Here is a 20,638-nt window from a genome sequence, read left to right as displayed (position 1 = left end):
CATACCTAAGAGGTAAATCCTAAACTGGTCATTTTATCTGAAGTGTGTGACTTGGCATAGCACAGTACTGAACAGGTAAAGTAAACAAAAGTGTAGGAAAGCAGCTAATTATAGTAATTGCAGCTGGTTTCAAAGTACTCCTAACAGTTTGTGAACACTGCTTGCTTGAAAGCATCAAATGGGTGCTAGTTGTGAAATAGAACACCTGTTTGTTGTTGAGCATGTGTTTCTGCAGATGATTGCTGTTGTCAAAGCACCTTGATGTAGAGTAGTCCTGTTTACATTTACATTCTCCCCAAAGGATTAACAGTGTTCTCTCAATAAATGTGCAGCCTATTCTCCTCTCAAAGGCTGCTGTTTGCAGGGTGGTGTGAAAGAGGCAACAAGTGCTTGCTAATCACTTGAATATACATAATTAGCTACAGTCTGGTGCACTGGAGTCTTTGTAGGACCATAATAATACTGATTGGCAAATGCACAGAACAATAGATGTGTCACCATATAGTTGTTGAGAATACCTACTGTCTTTGCATTAGTGTTTACTCTTTAATTTTATGAACTTCATTTCATTACAAGCCCCTTTTTATTCTTTTGAATGAACCAGTGTTAGATATCTAGCAACTTATTTACTAGGGTCTGAGATTGTTATTCAAAAACACATTTGACATATTCGGTAATTCCAAACATTGAGAGACCTCAAGTTTGTTGGATAGTCCAACTTAATTCACAGTGGAAAGTTGCTTCCTTTCCTACTCTCAGCACACTCAGAGATATGCAGGTGTCTGTGCCTGCTCCCATTAAGGCTGCAAACTGATGGTCAGTAACTTGACGTTCTGGAGATTTAAGTGTGGTTTTCTGTCCTCTGAAAAGCACTGATTACACCTGTCAGACCTCAGAAATTATGAAAAGGGTGTTAGTAGAGAGGACAATTACTAGACAGAGTAGGGAGGAAGCAGCCGGTTTCCTTTAGCTCTCTGAAGACTGTTGCTGACTGGTTTGCCTGAAAATTCTCCGTGTGGCTGGCCACATTCTTGTTTATAACCCAGGTCCAATGTGCAATTTATCAGAGTGTGTCATGTGCGATTCTAGATGACACCAAAGGGAACACATGAATAGACTTGACATGGGGTAAAGATTGTGACCCCCATGTTCAATAACAAAGTAATTTTTTTAAAAAAGATAATAATTAATTTAATTTAATTTTATTTTATGTGTGAAGGTGTCAGAGCCCTTGGAAATAGCGGTATAGACAGCTGTGAGCCGCCATGTGGGTGCTGGGAATTGGACCGAGTCCTTTGGAAGAGCAGACAGTGCTTTTAACCACTGAGCCGTCTCTCTAGCCCACAATGTAATTTTTTATTAGTTACTTTTATATATTAGAAGAATATTGAGTAGCATGTGAAACTTATCTTGATGTAGAAATCCACACAGACCACCCAAACAAGGACAGTCTGTTCATACTTTGCATAGGCAAGGCATCTGGAAGCAGCTTTCCCTATTTTGGAGGTTCAAAGGCCAGCAGAGGGGGGAGAAAGCTTGGTTATATGGCAAGAGGATACCTCATCTCTGCTCTGATTGGTGGCTGTGGTCGTGGGACAGCTGGAACCCATTTAGCTCTCTGGTGGGTCCCGAGTTGGAAGCATGAACATCATCTCGGAAAGCTGGCTCTCGGTTGCTTAGGCCTTGATCGCTATGAGCCCTTTGTTGTCTGTCTTCTCGGGCTGGTTCCTGGCTGGTTGCAGGTGTAAAGGTGTGTGTGTTTGAAAGCAAGAGTGTACTGCTAGGACTGTATGACAAATAGCTCAGTCGCCTTAGGGTGTTGGAGTTAGACTTTGTGCTTTCATTTTGGCTGGCAGTGTACAGTTTTTAAAGTTCTGGAGAATTATATATAAAATTTATGCTATTAACAGAAATAATACCAGGATATTTTTATTTCTAAAACAAATCTGTAATTCTCCCATGCTCATTGGAAAACTGAAAGTATACATGAAGGAAATTATAATCTGTGTTACATTCAGAGATACATCATTAATACTTTTGCTTCTTCAACTTGTGTGTGTTTGTACATAGTTTTGCATATTTGAAATCCAGTATTTTGTACTGAGAACCAAAGTTTGGTTTAAGATCTGTTATTACAAGTGTGTATGTGCATGTATGTGTACATCTGCATTTGCTTGGAGATCATGCAGCTGCATTACAGGAGTCAGAATTTCATAAACTGTTGAGACTTTATATTAAATGTTTAGTAGATGTTTCTAGAAGTTTCTGAAATGAGCAGTCAAATCATTTGCTGGGGTTACATGTCCTGGAACAATAACAATAACTATGTATATGTATATATAAGTTGTTCAGGGATTCAATAGTTTTAGTCTACAGTATTCAAATTGTGTGATTTCCTTTAAACTGTTGATGTCATAGAATGACATATCTCCTGTTAGAATGGAAATTCTCCACTTATTTTAAAGAAATGGAGCTGAGTTCCATGTCTTAGATTAACTTTGTGGCTAACAAGTCAGTATTACAGTGTGTGTGTGTGTGTGTGTGTGTGTGTGTGTGTGTGTGTGTGTGTGTGTTAGGGTGGGTGGATGGATGGATGGGGGATGTGTGCACATGCCTATGCATACTGTGTGAGGAAACCAGAGAAAGGCTTGAATATTTACTCTATCATTTTTGTTCTACTCCTCTGAATCTAGAGTATATGCACAACCTAGAAAGCCAGTGATAGCTCTGTCTTCATAGTGCTATTTGAAGACTTGGGGTTATAAGCAAATATGGCCAAGCACTGTTTTTTTAAAGCATTGGTGAGTGGCATCAAACTCAGGTACTCTTGCTTGGATAGCTATCACTTTTACCCATTGAACCACCACTCTAACCCCATCATTCTCATTTTCTTTCCTTTAGTCAGATCTCTGTAGTTTCTGAATTTGATGTTAGCATATTGCTTAGGATATATTTTTTAATTTCTAGAAATAATGTGAAATACAAGGCTAGAATTTCTTTTTCTATAGTCTAAAAAGAAGTTGAAAGCTTCATAAATTCTGAATATTTTTATTCTATTCTTTGAAGAATAGTTTTCAACTTTGAATATTTTGACCTATAAATTATATTTAAAGTAGGAGCACTTATATTAATAAATCTAGTATTATAATCTGATTTATGGTGACTCACCTATAGTTATATGTCCCCTGGTTGCCATATCAAATTGAGCTGTGTTAATCTGCGTTTGAGCAGTAATACATATTCAGTATATGTATGTAGGTTGTGTGTAGGTTTGAGCAGTAATATGTATTCAGTATGTGTATCATAAGTTAACATCTACATATTTTAAATGTTAATATCTCATACTTATGTGAGCTTGTTACTACTATTACTACTGCTACTGTTACTAATTTTGTCATAACCTGGTGACCTGGTGTGTGCAAGGAACCTGTTGAAGACTTGAGAAGGCTGCTTTTTATACAGTACTGATACCTGCATTGCCCAGATACCAGCCATGGTGAGGCTATCGGTGCCATTGCTGGATCTGAATGGATCAATAGAATCTTTTTTCTTTTGATCTGATATTTCTAAGATGTGTTGAAAATACCAAATGTTTGGGTAAAGCAAGTTCTTTTTAAATTCTGTTCCTGTCAATATCTATTGTTTATTTCTGTTTTCGTAAGGATTTCCTATCTTTTAAGACCTGTGAGAACAATGATGGAGGGCTAATAATAGGACTCTTCATGTGGGCTTTCTGACCCATTTTTAACCATGCCCCTCCTAGTTTGTTTTTCTTCCATTTATTTTCGTAACTAGTTTTTGTCTATAGGACTGTTTATAGATAAAGAACTTTCTCTTGAGTTGAAAAGAGAATATCGGTTGGTAAAACACCAAATGTTTATCAATAAAATTGAGTCTTATTATTTTGAAAAATTCTACTTGAAATTAAAGAAATTGAACATAGATGGAACTAAGTGACCCTATTGAATATGTGACATATTTTTAGGCTGTTATATGTATTGAGTTTACATTTGCAAAACATTTTTAGGTTCAGTAGGTATATCAAATAATTTTAAAATTATACATGATCTTTAAAATTATTATATTTAACTTAAGCATTATCTAATATGAACATAATCAGTACCTGCCTGATACTGTTTTGTTTAATCACTAACCTTTTAAAAAGAACAGTAGGTTTTCTGATCTCCTAAGTTCTTAATAAATGCATGTAACCACGTTTCTTTGTACACTGGTGCTATGACTTTGAAATTTATAATATGTATAAGTACTTAGTATTTGAAAAAGTATTTAAATAAAATAAGCCAAATGTCGATGAGTAAAGTATTTACTTATAATTATTTAGTATTTGTAAAGCTATGTAAATAAGATAAGCTTTTCATAACATATCTATTGCTTCTTCACATTCTCTGAATCCTGAAATAATTTAGCCATATTATATGTGGTATATAGATCCTTGTTATTAATACTACTAAATCATATGAGTCAGTTACTGACTTACATTATTCTTAGCAAGGGAACGTTGGAGTAAATAACTACACTTGACCTACATATTCAGAAATTCACAATGCTCTTCAAAAGACAGATACAAAAGACAGAGATACACATCCCTTAAATGTTTCACTTAGTTGCCATGGAAGACCCAGCTTCTTTGGTCTTGTCTTCACCCTTAACCATTATAAGTTGCCCCATGCTGTGAGTGATGTTCCTGCTGTAGACTGTTATTCTTTCTCTGAAGTATAGATTAAAAACAACTGAGGTTTACTGAACTGTTAAGACAATAGATACATCACCTTTTCATAAAGAATGACGTGACACGCGTTCAAAAGAAGCACTGTGCTTTCATGGAGTCAGCTGGTAAAATGTTTGTTGCCAGCCTCAGATGGTAGTTCACTAACCTTGATTTATTCCCTCAGGAAAATACAAGCTCTCTTTGAAATATTGCCAGTATTTTATCAACTTTTCTTACGTGACTCCTTTTCTTATTGTAGAATATCTTAGAATAGTAGTTGTTTTTCATCCCTCTCCCAGCAGTGTCCAAGTAATTGGCCAGAGTTCAGTTGACTGCCCCTAGAATATGTATTAAAATTTTAGTTTCCAGAATTAGAATGAGAAGTTTCAGATTGGGATACCAGAAGGTGGGCATACTTGCCTTAAGTAACCTTAGCCAGTTATCTGTACAGAAATGTAAGATATTCTAGAAGTGAGTAAGAATGTATTTTAGTTTAGAGGATTATTTAGAATTATTTATAATTCTTAAAAATATAACTTTTTTTCATAAAATATAGAAAAGTATCCCTGTTGTATTTGAAGACTGATATCTTTGAAAATTACTTTATTGAATGGATATATAAAATGTGGTACATTTACACGATGGAATATAACTCAACAAGTAAAAACAAAGAAATCATGAAATTTGCAGGGAACAAGAAAAGATCATCCTTTGTGAGGTATCCCAGAAGCAGAAAGACACATATGGTATATACTCACTTATAAGTGGATATTAGCCATATAATGTAGGATAAACATACTAAAATCTATAGTCCTACAAAAGCTGAACAATAAGGAGGACCCTAGGGAAGATAGTTAATCATCATTCAGAAGGGCAAACAGGATAGACATCAGAAATAGAAGACAATGAAAAGGACAGGAGCCTTCCACAGGGGACTTCTGAAAGACTCTACCCACGAAGGTAGCAAAGGAGGTACTGAGACTCAAAGCCAAACTTTGGGCAGAGTGCAGGAAACTTTATGGAAGAAGAGGGAGATACAAAGACCTGGAGGGGACAGGAACTCCACAAGGAGAAAAACAGTAAGTAAAAAAAACCGGGCCTATGGGGTCCTGCTGAGACTGATACTCTAACCAAGGATCATGTATAGAGATAACCTAGACTCCCTGCTCAGAGGAAGACAATAGGCTGCTCAGTTTCCAAGTGGGTGTCCTAGTAAGGGGATCAGGGACATCTCTGACATGAACTCAGTGGCTGGCTCTTTGTTCACCTCCCCTTGGAGGGTTGGGGGGAGGTAGCCTTGTCAGGTCACAGAGGAAGATGATGTAGCCAACCCTGATGAGACCTGATAGACTAGGGTAGGATAGAAAGGGAGGAGTTCCTCCCCTATTAGGGAACTAGGGAAAGGACATAGGGAGAGAAGGGGGGGGTGAGGGGGACAAGGAGGAGATGAGGGAGGGCTACTGTGGGATAAAAAGTGAATAAATGCTAATAAATAAAATAAAAATTACCTTATTGATACTCATTTTTTGCTTGCTTACTGATTGGTTTACATGATAATTTTCTGCACATTAGGCCTACAAAACTAAGAAATTCAATCAGCAGGACTTGTTAATTTGTAAAGTAGAAAGGAGTAGTAATGTGCATATTCAATAAAAGTAGTTTTATTGTTCATTGAATTTTCACCCTTTCCTCATTTTTTTTTTTTTTCTTAAATTTGGTCTTCCCTTGTACTGTTGCAGGTTTTTGTTTTCCCCTTTTCTCCCAGTCTTACTGAGATGCTTGGTTCAAATCCAGAACCTTGCACATACAAAGCAGAGTGAAAGAGTGTTTGCTCTTTCACTGTCCTACATCCTTACATGTCTTATGTGCTATGTGTAAATCTTCAGTGAGCCTCTGGGCCAGATTTCTCCTTTCTGTCTGTCTGAGCAGTGCCATAATGGTGCAGAAAAATGAGTCTACATACAGCATTTTGAGGATTATTTATATGTCTTAAAACTTCTGGATGTTTTTGGATTTGATTTGGAAAATAAGGGATTATTGTACTGTTTCTGTAAGTGTTGATGGGTAGTCTGCAATTTTAAGTATAGGGATCAAATACTTGAGTTAGTAGCAATACAAGGTGAGAACAATTCAATGCAATGTAGTGGATCAGTGAGAATTTCTATAGAAAATTTAACTTGGATTCCTAGACCTGTAGATGGAAGGGCACTTCATCCACAACAGAACTTTAAAGTGATAAATTTTATATTTATGTTTATTAAAACATAGAAAAATAAGATAGGTTTAAATCAGCCTGCACCTCCCTTTCTTTCTTCCTTCCTTTCTCTGTCACAAAGATGTGACCGGCATCTATGAATACTGATGAATTCAGGAAAACTCCTAACTAGACGGTATCTTGACAGTTGGTGGACAGATGCTCCTGATTTGAGTGTGAGACTGAGGTATTCAAAAAGCACTTCAAAACACTCCTGTGCCAGCCAACATTATTTTTCTTATATTAGGATAGCATTTTTAAAGCTACTTTGTAATAATGCTTATTGATAAAGAACCTGCTAATAGCTGGATAAATGATTTATAGTTTATTTTGAATATAGCAACATGTAGTCACCTTTAAAAAGTCCCCTTATATATATATATTTTTTAAATTTCTTTTTTATTTTTCTTATTAGTTACATTTTGTTAACTCTGTATCCCAGCTGTATCCGGCTCCCTTATTCCCTCCCAATCCCACCCTCATCTCCTCCCTGCCCCTTTCCAAGTCCACTGATGGCGGGGGGTGGGGGGGAGACCTCCTCCCCTTTCATCTGACCCTGTTTTATCAGGTGTCTTCAGGACTGGCTGCGAAGTCCTCCTCTGTGGCCTAACAGGACTGCTCCTTTCTTGGAGGGTGGGGAGGTCAAAGAGCCTGCCATTGAGTTCCTGTCAGAAATCGTCCCTGTTCCCCTTACTATGGGAAACCAATTGGTTACTGAGCTACCACGGGCTACATCCTAGCAGAGGTTCTAGGTTATATCCATACATGGTCCTTGATGGAGTGTCAGTCTCAGAAAAGACCCTGTGCCCAGATATATTTGGTCCTTGTGGAGCTCCTGTTCTTTCCACATCATACTAACTCCCCCTTCTTTCATATGATTCCCTGTACTCTACTGAAGATTTGGTTATGATTCTTAGTATCTGCTTTGAAACACTGCTAAGTAGAGTCTTTCAGATGCCTTCTGCGGTAGACTCCTGTCATACGTTCAGTGCACATCCCATCTGTCTTTCTAAATGAGGATTGATCCCCTTTTTATATCTTAATACTTAGAAACTGATTTTTTTTTTTTAAGAAAAGAGAGGGAACATGTATCGCTCACATTGTACCATGCATACTTTAAATGAAAATAGCAAGTGTTGAATGAAAAGTAGTTTTTGAAAATTTTGGAGAAGTTATTCAGGGCTGGGGCTGTTGGTCACTTGGTTGAATGCTTGTCCAGCATATCCAACGGCCTGGGTTCAGTTCCTTGTACCACATAGAGACAGCAGTGATGCAGTATATCTGTGATCCCTGTGCTTGGGAGGTAGAATAAGTAAAAAAAAAGATTCCCAGGTTCAAGGTCATCCTCAGCTACATAGCACATTCAAGGCTAGGCTGTGCTGCATGAGACCATCTCTCAAAAATGAAAATAATTCTCCAAATTTATTTCTTTTATTTGAGACCTATTACCTCTCTAAACAATTGCTTTAATAATTCTCACATCTAATTTAATACCATATTTGAGGTGTGGCTTGTCATATTTTTCCTCCTTAGTCAAAGGTTAATTGAAACAAATCTTTATATAATATTTCTACATTGAGAAAGATCTTTTTCTAGTAGAATTGGGAAGTTCTTCTATGGCTCTCTGTTTTATAATTGTTGTGTGTGTGTTTTAATGAAGTCATTTGTTATTTCTGTTTGTAGTACAGAGACCTTTGACTTTATTGTATGCATTTATTTATATGCATGTCTGGGGGACATGTGCATACCAAGGCACATACCTGACACAGTGTATGTGTGGAGGTCAGAGGACAGCTTGTAGCATTTAATTCTCTCCTTCCACCATGTATATCCCAGCTATAGCCCCCTCCCTCATCCCCTTTCAGTCCCACCCTCCCTTCCTCATCTCCTCCCATTCCCCTCCTCAAATTCACTGATAGGAGAGGTCCTCCTCCCCTTCCCTCTGACCCTAGCCTATCAGGTCTCATCAGGACTGGCTGCATTGTTTTCCTCTGTGGCCTGGTAAGGCTTGCCCCCCCCCCCCCTCAGGGGGAGGTGATCAAAGAGCCAGTCACTGAGTTCACGTCAGAGACAGTCTCTGTTCCCATTACTAGGGAACCCACTTGGACACTGAGCTTCCATGGGCTGCGTCTGTCCAGGAGTTCTAGGTTATCTCCACAAATGGACCTTGGTTGGAGTATCAGTCTCAGCAAAGACTCCTGTGCCCAGATTTTTTTGGTTCTGTTGTTCTTGTGGAACTCCAGACCCTTCCAGGTCTTTCTATCTCCCCTTTCTTATATAGGATTCCTGTACTGTGCTCAAAGTTTGGCTATGAGTCTCAGCATCTGCTTTAATACCCTGCTCGGTAGAGTCTTTCAGAGGCTCTCTGTCGTAGGCTCCTGTCTTGTTCCTTGTTTTTACCTTCTTCTGATGTCCATCCCATTTGCCTTTCTGAATGAGGAGTGAGCATTTTACCCAGGGTCATTCTTCCTTAGCTTCTTAAAAATAAGGAACGCTTCACAAATTTCCATGTCATCCTTACACAGGGGCCATGCTAATCTCTGTGTCATTCCGATTTTAGTATATGTGTTGCCGAAGCAAGCACTGTTGTTATTTCTGATTTACCTTTTCCAACAGCAACAGGAAGTTTATGTAGTGTTACATTAATATCTATGCCTATAGCATATAGCTCTTATATTCTGTGATTTTAAGAATATAGAAGTAGTTAGGAATAGTACTGGAATAATGCATTTTACAGGGTTATTCTCTTTCTATCATGTAAGGAATAATAAAAAGCTTGCTCAGGACTGTATTGTTGGCAATCTTATTTTTCATTTTATTGTTTTATCGAAAATATTTCGTGATTTTATATGCTTACTTTCCTGAGATACTTATTGTGAGGTTTTTAGAAATGACTGAAACAACTGGGAAAATGTAAGAAGTAAAAGGGCTGGGCTGTTAGCAGTTTGATTGGCCTCAAATTATTTTACCCTTCAATGTTCATCTGTGCTGCAACTTAAAGATACTCATATTTTGGGGCTGGAGAAATGGCTTAGAGGTTAAGAGCATAACCTTTCTTCCCAAAGGTTATGAATTCAATTCCCAGCAACTACATGGTGGCTCATAGCCATCTGTAATAAGATCTGGTGCCCAGGCACACATGAAGGCAGAATGCTGTATGATTGATAAATAAATATTAAAAAAATACTCATATTTTGAAATAGTGTCTCTTTAGTTGGTTTCATTTTTATTTTTTGCAATATTGTGATGGCTACCAATTCTGTAGTTTTCTTAATGTATCCCCTAGATACAAACAAGTCAAGTCAGATTAAGACTTTGGGATAAAAATATTGTAAAATTTTATGTAATGTGATAAAACATGATTAGACTTAATTTTATGTTTTTTGACATTGATGATTTAATACTTATATCGAAATATCTTTTTAAATAGTTAATTTATGCATAAATTTTGTCTTAATAGAAAAATTTAAGAGAATGATCTCTACCTATGTCCCTGCCTCCCTTTTAAATATACATAATATAAATATACATAATATTTTTAATATATACATAATATTATATATATATAATACAAATTTATCATTTTAATACTTTTTAATCATATAGATGCTTTCATTTGTTTCTCGTCTGTCATGAGGTCAACAAAATTAAGGATGAATCTGGAGACTTATAATTGATGTTAGTATAGTCAGGATCGGCTAGCCATTCATTAAGTTTATTTGTATCTTCAACTTTTACTTAAAGTTTTTGCTGTTTCACAGTCTATACTGTCTTCCAGTCACTTGGAAGTTAGGTGTAATTGTTATTCTGAGTTTTAGCTATTGAAATTTGAGGAGAGATAATGAATATTAATCTTGGCTCAAAAAAACTCCTGTGTTTAATCCTCTTTGTATTTTTTTTTTCTGAATACAGTCAGGGAACCAAGGAAATGGCAGAGCCTTTAGGAAGACCAAGTCTATGACAAGATGATCTGTTTTGCCTAACTTTAGCCAAAAGCTTCTGCTAAGCCACTGAGATCTTTTTGTTAGTCAGACTTTGTCATTGTGACAAATACATGAAAGAACAACTTAAAAGTATAAAACATTTAATTTGCCTTACTTTTTCTGAGGCTTCATTAGTTAATAGCTAAATGAATCCATTGCTCTTGGCCTCAAGTGTAGCAGAATATTATGCCAGGGGCACGAGGGCTCCTACCTCATATCACATAGCCAGGAAAGAGAGAGAAAAAAGACAGTTAAAAGATAGACCTTTTCAGGCTATATCAGAAGTCGTACTTTATTCATGCAGCCCCTATCTCCTGCGGCTCACCACCTCCCAGTGATGCTATCATGATGTGAATTCCTCAGAGAAACAAACCATTGGGTAGGTCTGAGCCCATCAACTGGCAGCCAAGTCCACTGTACGTGAGCTTGTTGAAACACATTTAATATTGAAACCATAACACTCAAGCAGCTAGTATTACCTTCATTAATTCATTCAACAGTACTTAGAATGAATATATTACTCAAAATAGTTCTTTTTGTTTAGAATGGAATTAAGAGTCAGAAAACAAGCTTGGATTAGAAAGTAAGAAATTAGGTATGGCTCCATTCAGAGGAGGAGTCAGTGTGGAATTCACTGACAGGAAATGAAGGATAGGAAGAAAAAATTATCTGTTGTGGTATAGAGTTGTTTTAAGAAAATCTTAGAGGTAGTGAGTACTGTAAACTTGTACAGGAGAACGATTCTTGGGAATTGGAAAAATGGAATCTTATGAATAAGAAAATCTAGTCTCTAAGAATTATATAGATTTTAAACAGTATTGGTTTGTTAAAATGGAAATTTGTTATATTGTACATATAGTTTGCGAGTATAAGTTTGCTTATGGTAATGACTATCAAAGTATTTGTGATATTCAGAAAACATGGGAGTGGCTGATGGCTAAAGAAACAGAGTTGCAATCCTATAGTGTAAGTTGAAATTTGCACTCATTACTTGAATTATTTCTCTACTGAGCCATTCTCTAAGGTATAGGAATGAATTCTGATATTACTTCTTTGTGTATATAAAGTTGAATGACTTGCATTCCTATAATACCTAAACATAGGTAATATTTACCTTGTATTTTGAATGTATGAAACATCGAAAAGAATATTTAAAAATTAATCTGCTCATTTTACTAAAATTTACTCTTTATATTAAAGCATTTAGAATTTAATGATTTGGGCATCAAAATTGGATTTAATCAGATGTTAAAAGCAAAAAAGTAAATTGTGTTTTAGATTGCTTTTAAGATCGATAAGAACTATAAAATTTGGGTTGGATGTGAGCTCTTCAGATTGAATGCACCAATGATGGGTTTGTAGATATGCTAACCAAAATTTAAATCCTTGGCAAAATACATTGTAAATCAAGTACACGTGAACATTTGGAATTGCTGCTTTTTGTCAGGTAGAGTTGTTCCTGCTTCCAGCCTTCTAACAGGCTCTAGTCTTTGAAAATTAAAAGTTGTACATACTTTAAGCACCCAGCAGTGTGGACCTCACACCTTAGCTCGCAAGCACGTTAGAGTTGGTGGCAGGGGTTGGGGTGGAGGGCATGAGTGCTGGAGAACCGCTCTGGCTTCTCATTTGCTGTGTAGTGGCATGAGGGCAGGAGAGATGCCCTCGTGTGTGCTTCCCTCCCCAACCTGTGGCAAGCCTGAAGCACTTGGGAGAGGGGGCTCTCGCCATGCCTGGGCTATACAGTGAGCAGCCCTGGTGTGGGTGGGACATAGTAAGCCTGAAAGCTGGAAAACTGATTCTGTTTCTTGATGGTTACAGCACACTGAAGAGCACTGACTGCCTCTCACCTGTGCAAAGCGGGGGAGCTGGCCCTGGTGGCACAGGGATAGGAGAGCTGATGGGCTGACCAACTCAGTTTCCACGCAGGCCCAGATCCCAGGGCTCTGAGTATGTCCGCCCTAATAGCCACCCCATAGGAACTGTTAGAGTGCATGAAGGGGCCAGTCCTACAGATCCAAAGCTGCAGGATCTCCATAACATAGAGCACCAACCGGATATCTGAGCGGAGTCTTGGTGATAATCCAATAATGAAAATGTAGCAGAAAGCAGAGGCCTGAAACCAGACCAGTGCTCGTTGCAATGGACATTTGGAAGTTTGGGAAAAAAGTACACTGTGTGACACACTGCGACATACCACAGCTTCCACAATTCGAATTTATTTTTGGTTATAATTTTAATTTTTTGTTTTCTTTTGGGGAGCAGGTTGCAAGGCCAGGGGGTGGATATGAAGAGATGGGTAGATAAATGGGATTGGGGTGCATAATGTGAAATTCATAAATAAAAAGTTAAAGAACCAATAGACAAGACTCTTCTTACAAATACACAGTAATATTAACTAAAAGATTATAAAATAAATTGTAATTGTATGACAGTCACTTGTATACTTCTGCTTTAATATTAATGTTTCTCCTGAAAATTTTATGTGAAGAACTTACCAGTAGAACTAATAGTGACTGATATACTTAAATTTGTCCTGCTTGGATGCTTTAATAGTTCTATGTAGTAGTCATACAAAACATAAATGAGCCTTTAATTATCAGCAAATTTTCCAGCTGCTAAGATACCCTTTCTGACTTGGTCCTACTCTTTACTTTTCCTCTTATCCCAACTATCCTATCCACATTACCAGTGATTGTTGCTTCATCCAAACTTAGCCCCTCTTACTTAGGTAAATTTGTCTATCCCTAGACAAACTGAATGGTGAACGTTTGACCCAAGAATTTCTAGAAGGACTAGAGGATTTAGAAGACTTAAGCAGCTAAGAGATGAAGTAAAACTTGAACATTTTGGGCAGAATTGCCAGAAGCGTTAGACATGTACTTAATGATGGAACAAAAACCTTAGAGCAAGCTAGGGAGTTGGTAGAGAGCTTGTGACTAATACTTGAGACATGCATAGAGAGATGAAACTCGGTTGGGAGAGAAATGAGAGACAGACAAGGAGAGTGATGGACACCAGACCTCATAGAGTCCCTGAACAAGACAATGGGACCTTTTCTACCAATTTCCAGATCTCCCTTGCAGGAAGTTGGGTCTATACTGCCACATGGTGCAGCCCCTTCCTTGAGTAGTGTGCTCGCTCTCTTAAAATAAGTATCTCATCATTGGCATGGTCATTACCATTATCCACTACTATTAATCAACATCCGCTTCATGGCTGAACGTTGTTCCTAGTAATCAAAAGAGTGCTAATAGAGCATTAAAGTTAAAGACAAATGTCAGGGTACATCTGTAATAAGAGGCCTGCTTTAGATACTGTGCTACATTGGATTTTTTCTCTTCTCACTGTGTTTATGTCATTATTATAATAAGCTTCTTTTTGACTTCTGACTCTTTCAGTTTGAGATCATGTGATAGATACGCTTATTGCTTAAATTGCCCTTTAAAAAAATAGAATGTAAACATTTATAGTAAGCTGGTACATTGCTCTAAATTCTACTCTAGAAGTCTGTGTGAATGTTAGCTTTCTTGCATCACAAAGTCATACATAGGCATTTATCAATAGAGTTAACAAACCAACATATCACTGCATTCTTATCTAAGTACTTTGTCCCAATGCTGACCAAATATTTAAGAGCATCCCACATATTATAAATTTTGTTTGAACTTTCACTCCACTTGAGGACTTAAGTTATTCACATTTAGTAAAATCACTCTAGTACTTCAGTGGCATATGTCAGCTCTTAAATATATAGGTAAATCAAAATGAAGATGTTCATCAAGTCTGATATTGGATTCTAAAATTATGTGTTATAAAAGTTTCTTGCAACTTTGTTCTGTATAATGTTCATTCTCCTTAATCCCTATGTAAAGGATGTCAGAAATTCCTTACATGAAGGACACACTCTCCTTAAAATATTATCTGATCTTTTCACAAATACTTAGAAAAAGCCTTTAAAGTGGACAGTGAAATTTGGGATGTTTTATCATTGTCAAAATGCAAAACAGTTTTATGTGGTTTAGAAATGAATAGACTTGCCTAAAACCTTTTTTGATCAAATGCTGGAAAAATAGTGTTTTAGAAGCCATACCTATGATTAAAATTTTAGAGCTTGCTTTCAATTTAGGTTTTATATCCAAGTGGAGCTTTCAGCCTTTAAACATACTCCTAACTTGATTTTTCTAAGTTAAACCAATTTCTTGCTTCTCCACTAGTAATAGCTTTTTATCATTATGTGGGTAAAGAGATCAGTCATGTTTTTGAATGTGTTTTCTAAAACAAGGTTATTCATCAGTTACACTAGAATAATTATTATATGTTTCTTTGCATATATTTAAAAGGAAGTGATTTTTATCCCCTTTGTATATTTATATCTTTTGTTGTTGTTGTTAAGATAGTGTCTTGATCTTGTTAATGTAATTGTATTTACCAATCTTGAAGGTTTATAGAATCACAAATGTTACTAGTCAAGTATTTCTCAGACAAAACAACAAACCAGTGTTAATCCAACATAATTAATTTTTAAGACTTATTTATATTTGACAATGTTTAGTAAGCTATAAAGCAGTATACAGATGTGAAATATTTTTATTCAATGTAAGTTGGTTGTATGGTCCAATAGTGTCATTAAGGAAAGCTACTTTAGTAGGGGATAAAATTTATTTCTTCTAAGCCAAGGTGGAGATGCATATAGAAATTGGTTTTGGGTTTTTTTTTTTTTATTTGAGTTCCTGTTTCTTCTGACTGTTAATTTTTTTTTAGTTTCTAGAGTGGGCTAAATCTTCTAGAATACTGGGGATAGTATTATCACTAATAAATATATTTGAAAGTAAAGCCTACGTAAAGATTTGGGGATTTGGGTTGGAATAAAATTTGTTTAAATTATTTTACTTTAAATGCCCCACATACAGATCAGAAGGATACTTGTGGTGAAGATGCTTTTACTTTGTGTGTAGAATGTAGTTGATAGTAGTTAAATAAACATATGACATTTTTTACCTGTAGAAGAATATTGATTACATTAATGGGCACACTAGTTTACATGTGTTTAAACTAGTAAACTAACGGAACATAATTTTCTGGATTTGTCAGAAGAAAAGTTGATAGATGTTGGACCTTGATACAGAGCATTACTGCTGTTAAAGTCTTTAAGCTGTAAGATTTTGAGTTTATGTCTATATGTCTACTATGGACATAAATATCGTCACTATATCCAAGCATAAATCTTGCATAAATATGCTTATTTATATGATTTATTATATAATTTATGCTTTGATATACATAAATTATATATATTATATGAAAGCTATTTTATAGTGTATCCTCCTCTCAGTCTAGAACAGTGCTTGGCACATAGTATGTAATAAGAGAATTTATAATAAAACAAAACAACTCTAGGGCACGTACAAGGAAGTGTTTCTTGGTTTACTGGTGTATATGAGTGAGTTCTATGTGCATCAGTGAAATTAAACAGGTGAACTTAGTAAAAGGTCATTCTCAGGGAGGCTTTATCTTTGAGGTTGTTTGTAGAAATCTTACCCACTGTTTATTCTGTTGGAATTTTCAGAAGTACTAACAACTTAAAAATCCTTCAATGAACCTATATTCATTAATTATTTTTTTTGAGCTAAGAAAGACATTTTACAAAGTGGACACATTGTTTAATTTTGTTTTGCATTTTCCTAGATTGCAGTGCTAGGCCAATAAATTAAACCTAGGCAGTTCTGTTGCTAATTACACACAACTTCTCTTGGTATCAGATATTCAAATCCATTTTATGAATATGGTAGAGAGAATAACAACTGTAAAACAAAGCAGTGTGCATGTAAGTGACTGTTAGCATGCATTTCAGAAAGGATAAATGCTCACCATATGGTACAATTACTGTGTCCAAGTTTTCAAATTAGCTTCTCTCATCCTCCTTATTACTGTCTTTAAAAAGAGAGGAAAAAACCCAACATGATTTATCTACTCTGCAGCAGAACTCTTGACGCAAAACAGCAGCCCAGTTCTGTCCAGTTTTTTTTTTTCCTTAGCATAATAGAGGCTGTCGGACTTTTTTATACTAATTACTGTGTGAGCCTCAGATGAACCCCTTCAATTCACAGGGCTTTGTTAAGGGAGGAGCTGTCAATGTGTCTGCCCGTTTGCAGCTGTGCTGTGGCTTTAGCTCGCTTAACATTATGCTGCTTTTTAGACTTGACAGAAGGGATTTTTTTTTATTAAGGCAAAGCAGCCTTGTAGCGAAATGGTTTAAGCAGCTGCATTGTAGGGAAGCACAAAGAAGTTATTATTGTGTCTGTTTGGGGGGGGGAAGGATAAAGGGGGAGATATTCGGCTGCTGTTGATGCCGATTGTTGACTTGCCATCTGCCAGATAGGGAGAAGAAAAAAATGACAGCTCCAGCAGGGTGTTCAAGAGGTTGTTTGGAGAGACGCATAAACATGTGCAGATGTCGAGCTGAATAATGGCTCGAACTGGAGACGGTTTATGATGCTGCTGATGTTTGTGCATATACAGAATGAATGTATGTGTAGAGTTGGTTAACCAAGGGTACATACTAATTATCATTGTTTTCCTGTATGGCCCCCCTCTTCTGATTTTGTTAATTAGTTTAGGGTTGTAATACTTCCTCTTCTTTCTCTTGTTCATGCCTAAGTTTAGAAGACAACTTTTGTTAAGTGGCAATATAAACTTTCTTACTTCTCTATGAAGAAGGTAGATAATCCATTTGGTTAATGCCAGGTGTGAATTTCTAGCCGGTAACAGGAACTTTTTCAGTTCAGTTACCATCTTAATGATTCCACTAACAGTTTAACTACTCAGTACTTAATTAAAACTATTATTTGAAAATGGCTTGATTTATTCTATAGTTTACCACTAGGGTCAACTTAATTTATTTTCTTGAGTAATTCTATACAACTTTGAACCTAGATGTTCCCAATTAGAAAGAAAAAAAGAAAAGAAAAAGAAAGGAAGGAAGAAAGAAAGAAAGAAAGAAAGAAAGAAAGAAAGAAAGAAAGGAAGAAAGGTTACACAGTAACCTGGACTTTTAATATAATGCCCTTTCTCTTCTTGTTTTTGCTTCTATTAATGAGAGGAATTTTCATCAAGCGTTGATCTTGATTGTTTTGCTCTCTTGGGCTTTGGGCTTTTGTGTCATTAGGTCTGAGAGTTTTGAATATCTAGAATCCTCTCAGGTATATAGGTAGAAGTAAATGCATTTATCCAAATGTTTTACTCTGATCTCTAATAATTGAAATGACACATTGTGTTATATAGAGGTTTTCAGAGATTTTGTTTTTTTAAGAATACTTCAGTTTTCGGTAAAGGTTTAATCATAGTGTGAATGAAATGACTAGAAGAAAAGAGTCCTAATTTTAAAGATTCCCTTTTAAAGTGCTGTTTGGATTAATTTAAAAAGAGAATGTTAGGAGAATTACTAAGACAGACCGCCTACTTTGTGTTTTGGTACACTCATGCTTTTCGGAACACATAAGGTCTTGTTGCGTATTTGTTAAGTAAAAATGCCTCAAGTGTGGCTGAAAGGCCAAGGTTCTGACAGCTGTGGGTCCAGGATAATGTCTCTCTGAAAGGGTTATTTTCTACTCATGAAAAGGTTGAGTCCTGTTTCATCGTCAATTTCTTCTTCAGCAATTCTAATCTGTACTTGCTGAGAAACCATAGATAACCATCAGTTTTACTGGGCTTCTACTTTGTCTTCTGTATTACTTTCATTAGGAAAATGTTGAATTATGCACGTAATATTTGTAGTTTCACAGTCAGCCTTGATACACCTCCTACGTTTGGGATAAGCAACTGACATTTTTTACATAGAGGTTTTGTTAAATTGAGAGTGTGATTTGCCAGAGGTCAGTATGTTAATGAGCAGCTGACTGACTGAAGCAAGCTTGAAGAAAGCAAACTTGCCTGTCCATGCTATATTAGTCATTTATTTTCTCATTTCTTCAGAGCCATTTAACAAACTTCAGTAAGGCAACTACACACAGAGAAGTGATTGAAATATTAAATGCAGATTAATTTTGAAGTTTAAAGGGACTAGATTTAAATATCACTTATCTTAGATCAGTGAGCTTATAAAAGTCACTTAAACTGTCTGAGGCTGAATGTAGTCTAAAAGAAGGAAACAATAACTGGTCCTGAAGGAACTGGAAAAGACTAAGTGAGATAGTACGTTTAGCATGTCGGGAACAAACTCAAGGCTAGCTATTAGTAGTCCTTCATTTTCATTAGCAATCTGTAGATGGTGCAGTTAGAGGATTTGTAAAGTGTTGGGTACACCAGAAAATATTTTTATCTTGGAAATCAGCGTTTAGTGACTTATTGTTCTACAAATCTTAAGAGAAATAATTTTTTTAAAGAGAATTTGGAGAAAACTGTTGAATGTAAATACTTTGGATATGCGTAAGTGGCTGTTCATTGATTGTTTCATAGTTCATACCATAAAATCATTCTATTTTAAAATAAGGATGTATTTGTTAAGGAGTACATCCTCGTTAATGGTAATCTCAAATTATTTTTGGAAGTATGTTTTTGTCTGATATGGCAATAGCATTAAAATACTGCTTCATCTCCTGAGGAAGTATAAAACATTATTTGATTGTCAGAACTCTTTATTTTGTAGATGAAAAAACTGTCAGGCTCTACTTGTGATGAAGTGCCAGGCTGAGCAGAAGTGCTTCCTTGGTGGAGATAAAAGGAAAGCCTTTATTGAGCTAATGGAATCAATTGTCTAGAGTATGAATAATTCTTGTACAGATGTACCTGGTGTTTAAGATTTTGTTTCTGTTAAGCTTCTATGCTATTAGTAACTATGACTCAGTGGTTTTAGAGGATGTTTGATGCAAGGTTTGTTGCACCTTGTAGAGTACCTTATTCAGCACTGAAGATTGTGTCCTAGGATTAGAAGAAATGACAACAGAAAATTTCAAACAAGAATTGGTTGTACAAGGAAAAGTGGTGTATGCCTTCAATCCTGACACTCAGGAGAGGGAGGCAGAGGCAGGTTGCTCTTATGAGTTTGAAGCCAGCCTGGTTTACATATCAAGTTCCAGAGCTACCTTGTCTTCAAAACCCAACAATAATAGTAATAATAATGATAATGAATATCATGATGTTTTACTGACATACTTTATAAAAAATGCTGTTTACCAGAAGAAATTTACATAAAAAGAAATGGGGCTGTCCACATCTGTGGACTGTTGTGTAACAGATGAAGAAGCCACTTAAAAAATAGTATAAAGGCATCTTTATAAATGAATGAAACTGTACTTTGTTATTTTCAGGAAACTAACAAAAAGATTTAGGATCTTATAGCTTTTATGGTATATGGATATATTTGAATTACGCCTCAAGAAAATACTACATGAATAGTAATTTTTAAAAATATTGGCCAGTATGTTGAAAACACAGTATTTCACTGCCTGACATTCTTTAAGGCATCTTGCAAATGTTTTGGCTTAACGTTTTTAATGTGTTTTTAGTCTCAGGAAAATCTGATTAAAGATGTTGATAAACTTGGTAGCTTTTTTTTTTTTTTCTTAAGAACAGAATTATATTTAAAAAATAGGGAAAGGCATAAACCTGTAAGTAGTTTGAGAGCTCCCCTTCCTTCCTTCCTTCCTTCCTTCCTTCCTTCCTTCCTTCCTTCCT

At 36.1% G+C, this 20,638-nt stretch overlaps 1 protein-coding gene and 1 non-coding gene across 3 annotated transcripts in view; one reads left to right on the top strand and one right to left on the bottom strand.

The window, feature by feature from the left end:
• The window catches only part of Akt3 (AKT serine/threonine kinase 3), a 211,775-nt gene that overhangs the window by 69,366 nt on the left and 121,771 nt on the right, over nt 1-20,638 (top strand). The window lies entirely within an intron of this gene.
• On the bottom strand, nt 9,464-9,567 carry LOC129679025 (U6 spliceosomal RNA). Its single transcript, XR_008720468.1, has one exon. It is a non-coding gene; the product is annotated as a U6 spliceosomal RNA (small nuclear RNA).

Source organism: Psammomys obesus, unplaced genomic scaffold (assembly GCF_907164565.1).
Source record: "Psammomys obesus unplaced genomic scaffold, mPsaObe1.curated_primary_1811, whole genome shotgun sequence".
In the NCBI taxonomy this organism is placed as follows: domain Eukaryota; kingdom Metazoa; phylum Chordata; class Mammalia; order Rodentia; family Muridae; genus Psammomys; species Psammomys obesus.
The sequence above is the reverse complement of the archived record's forward strand: the minus strand, read 5'-3'. Positions and strand labels throughout refer to the sequence as shown.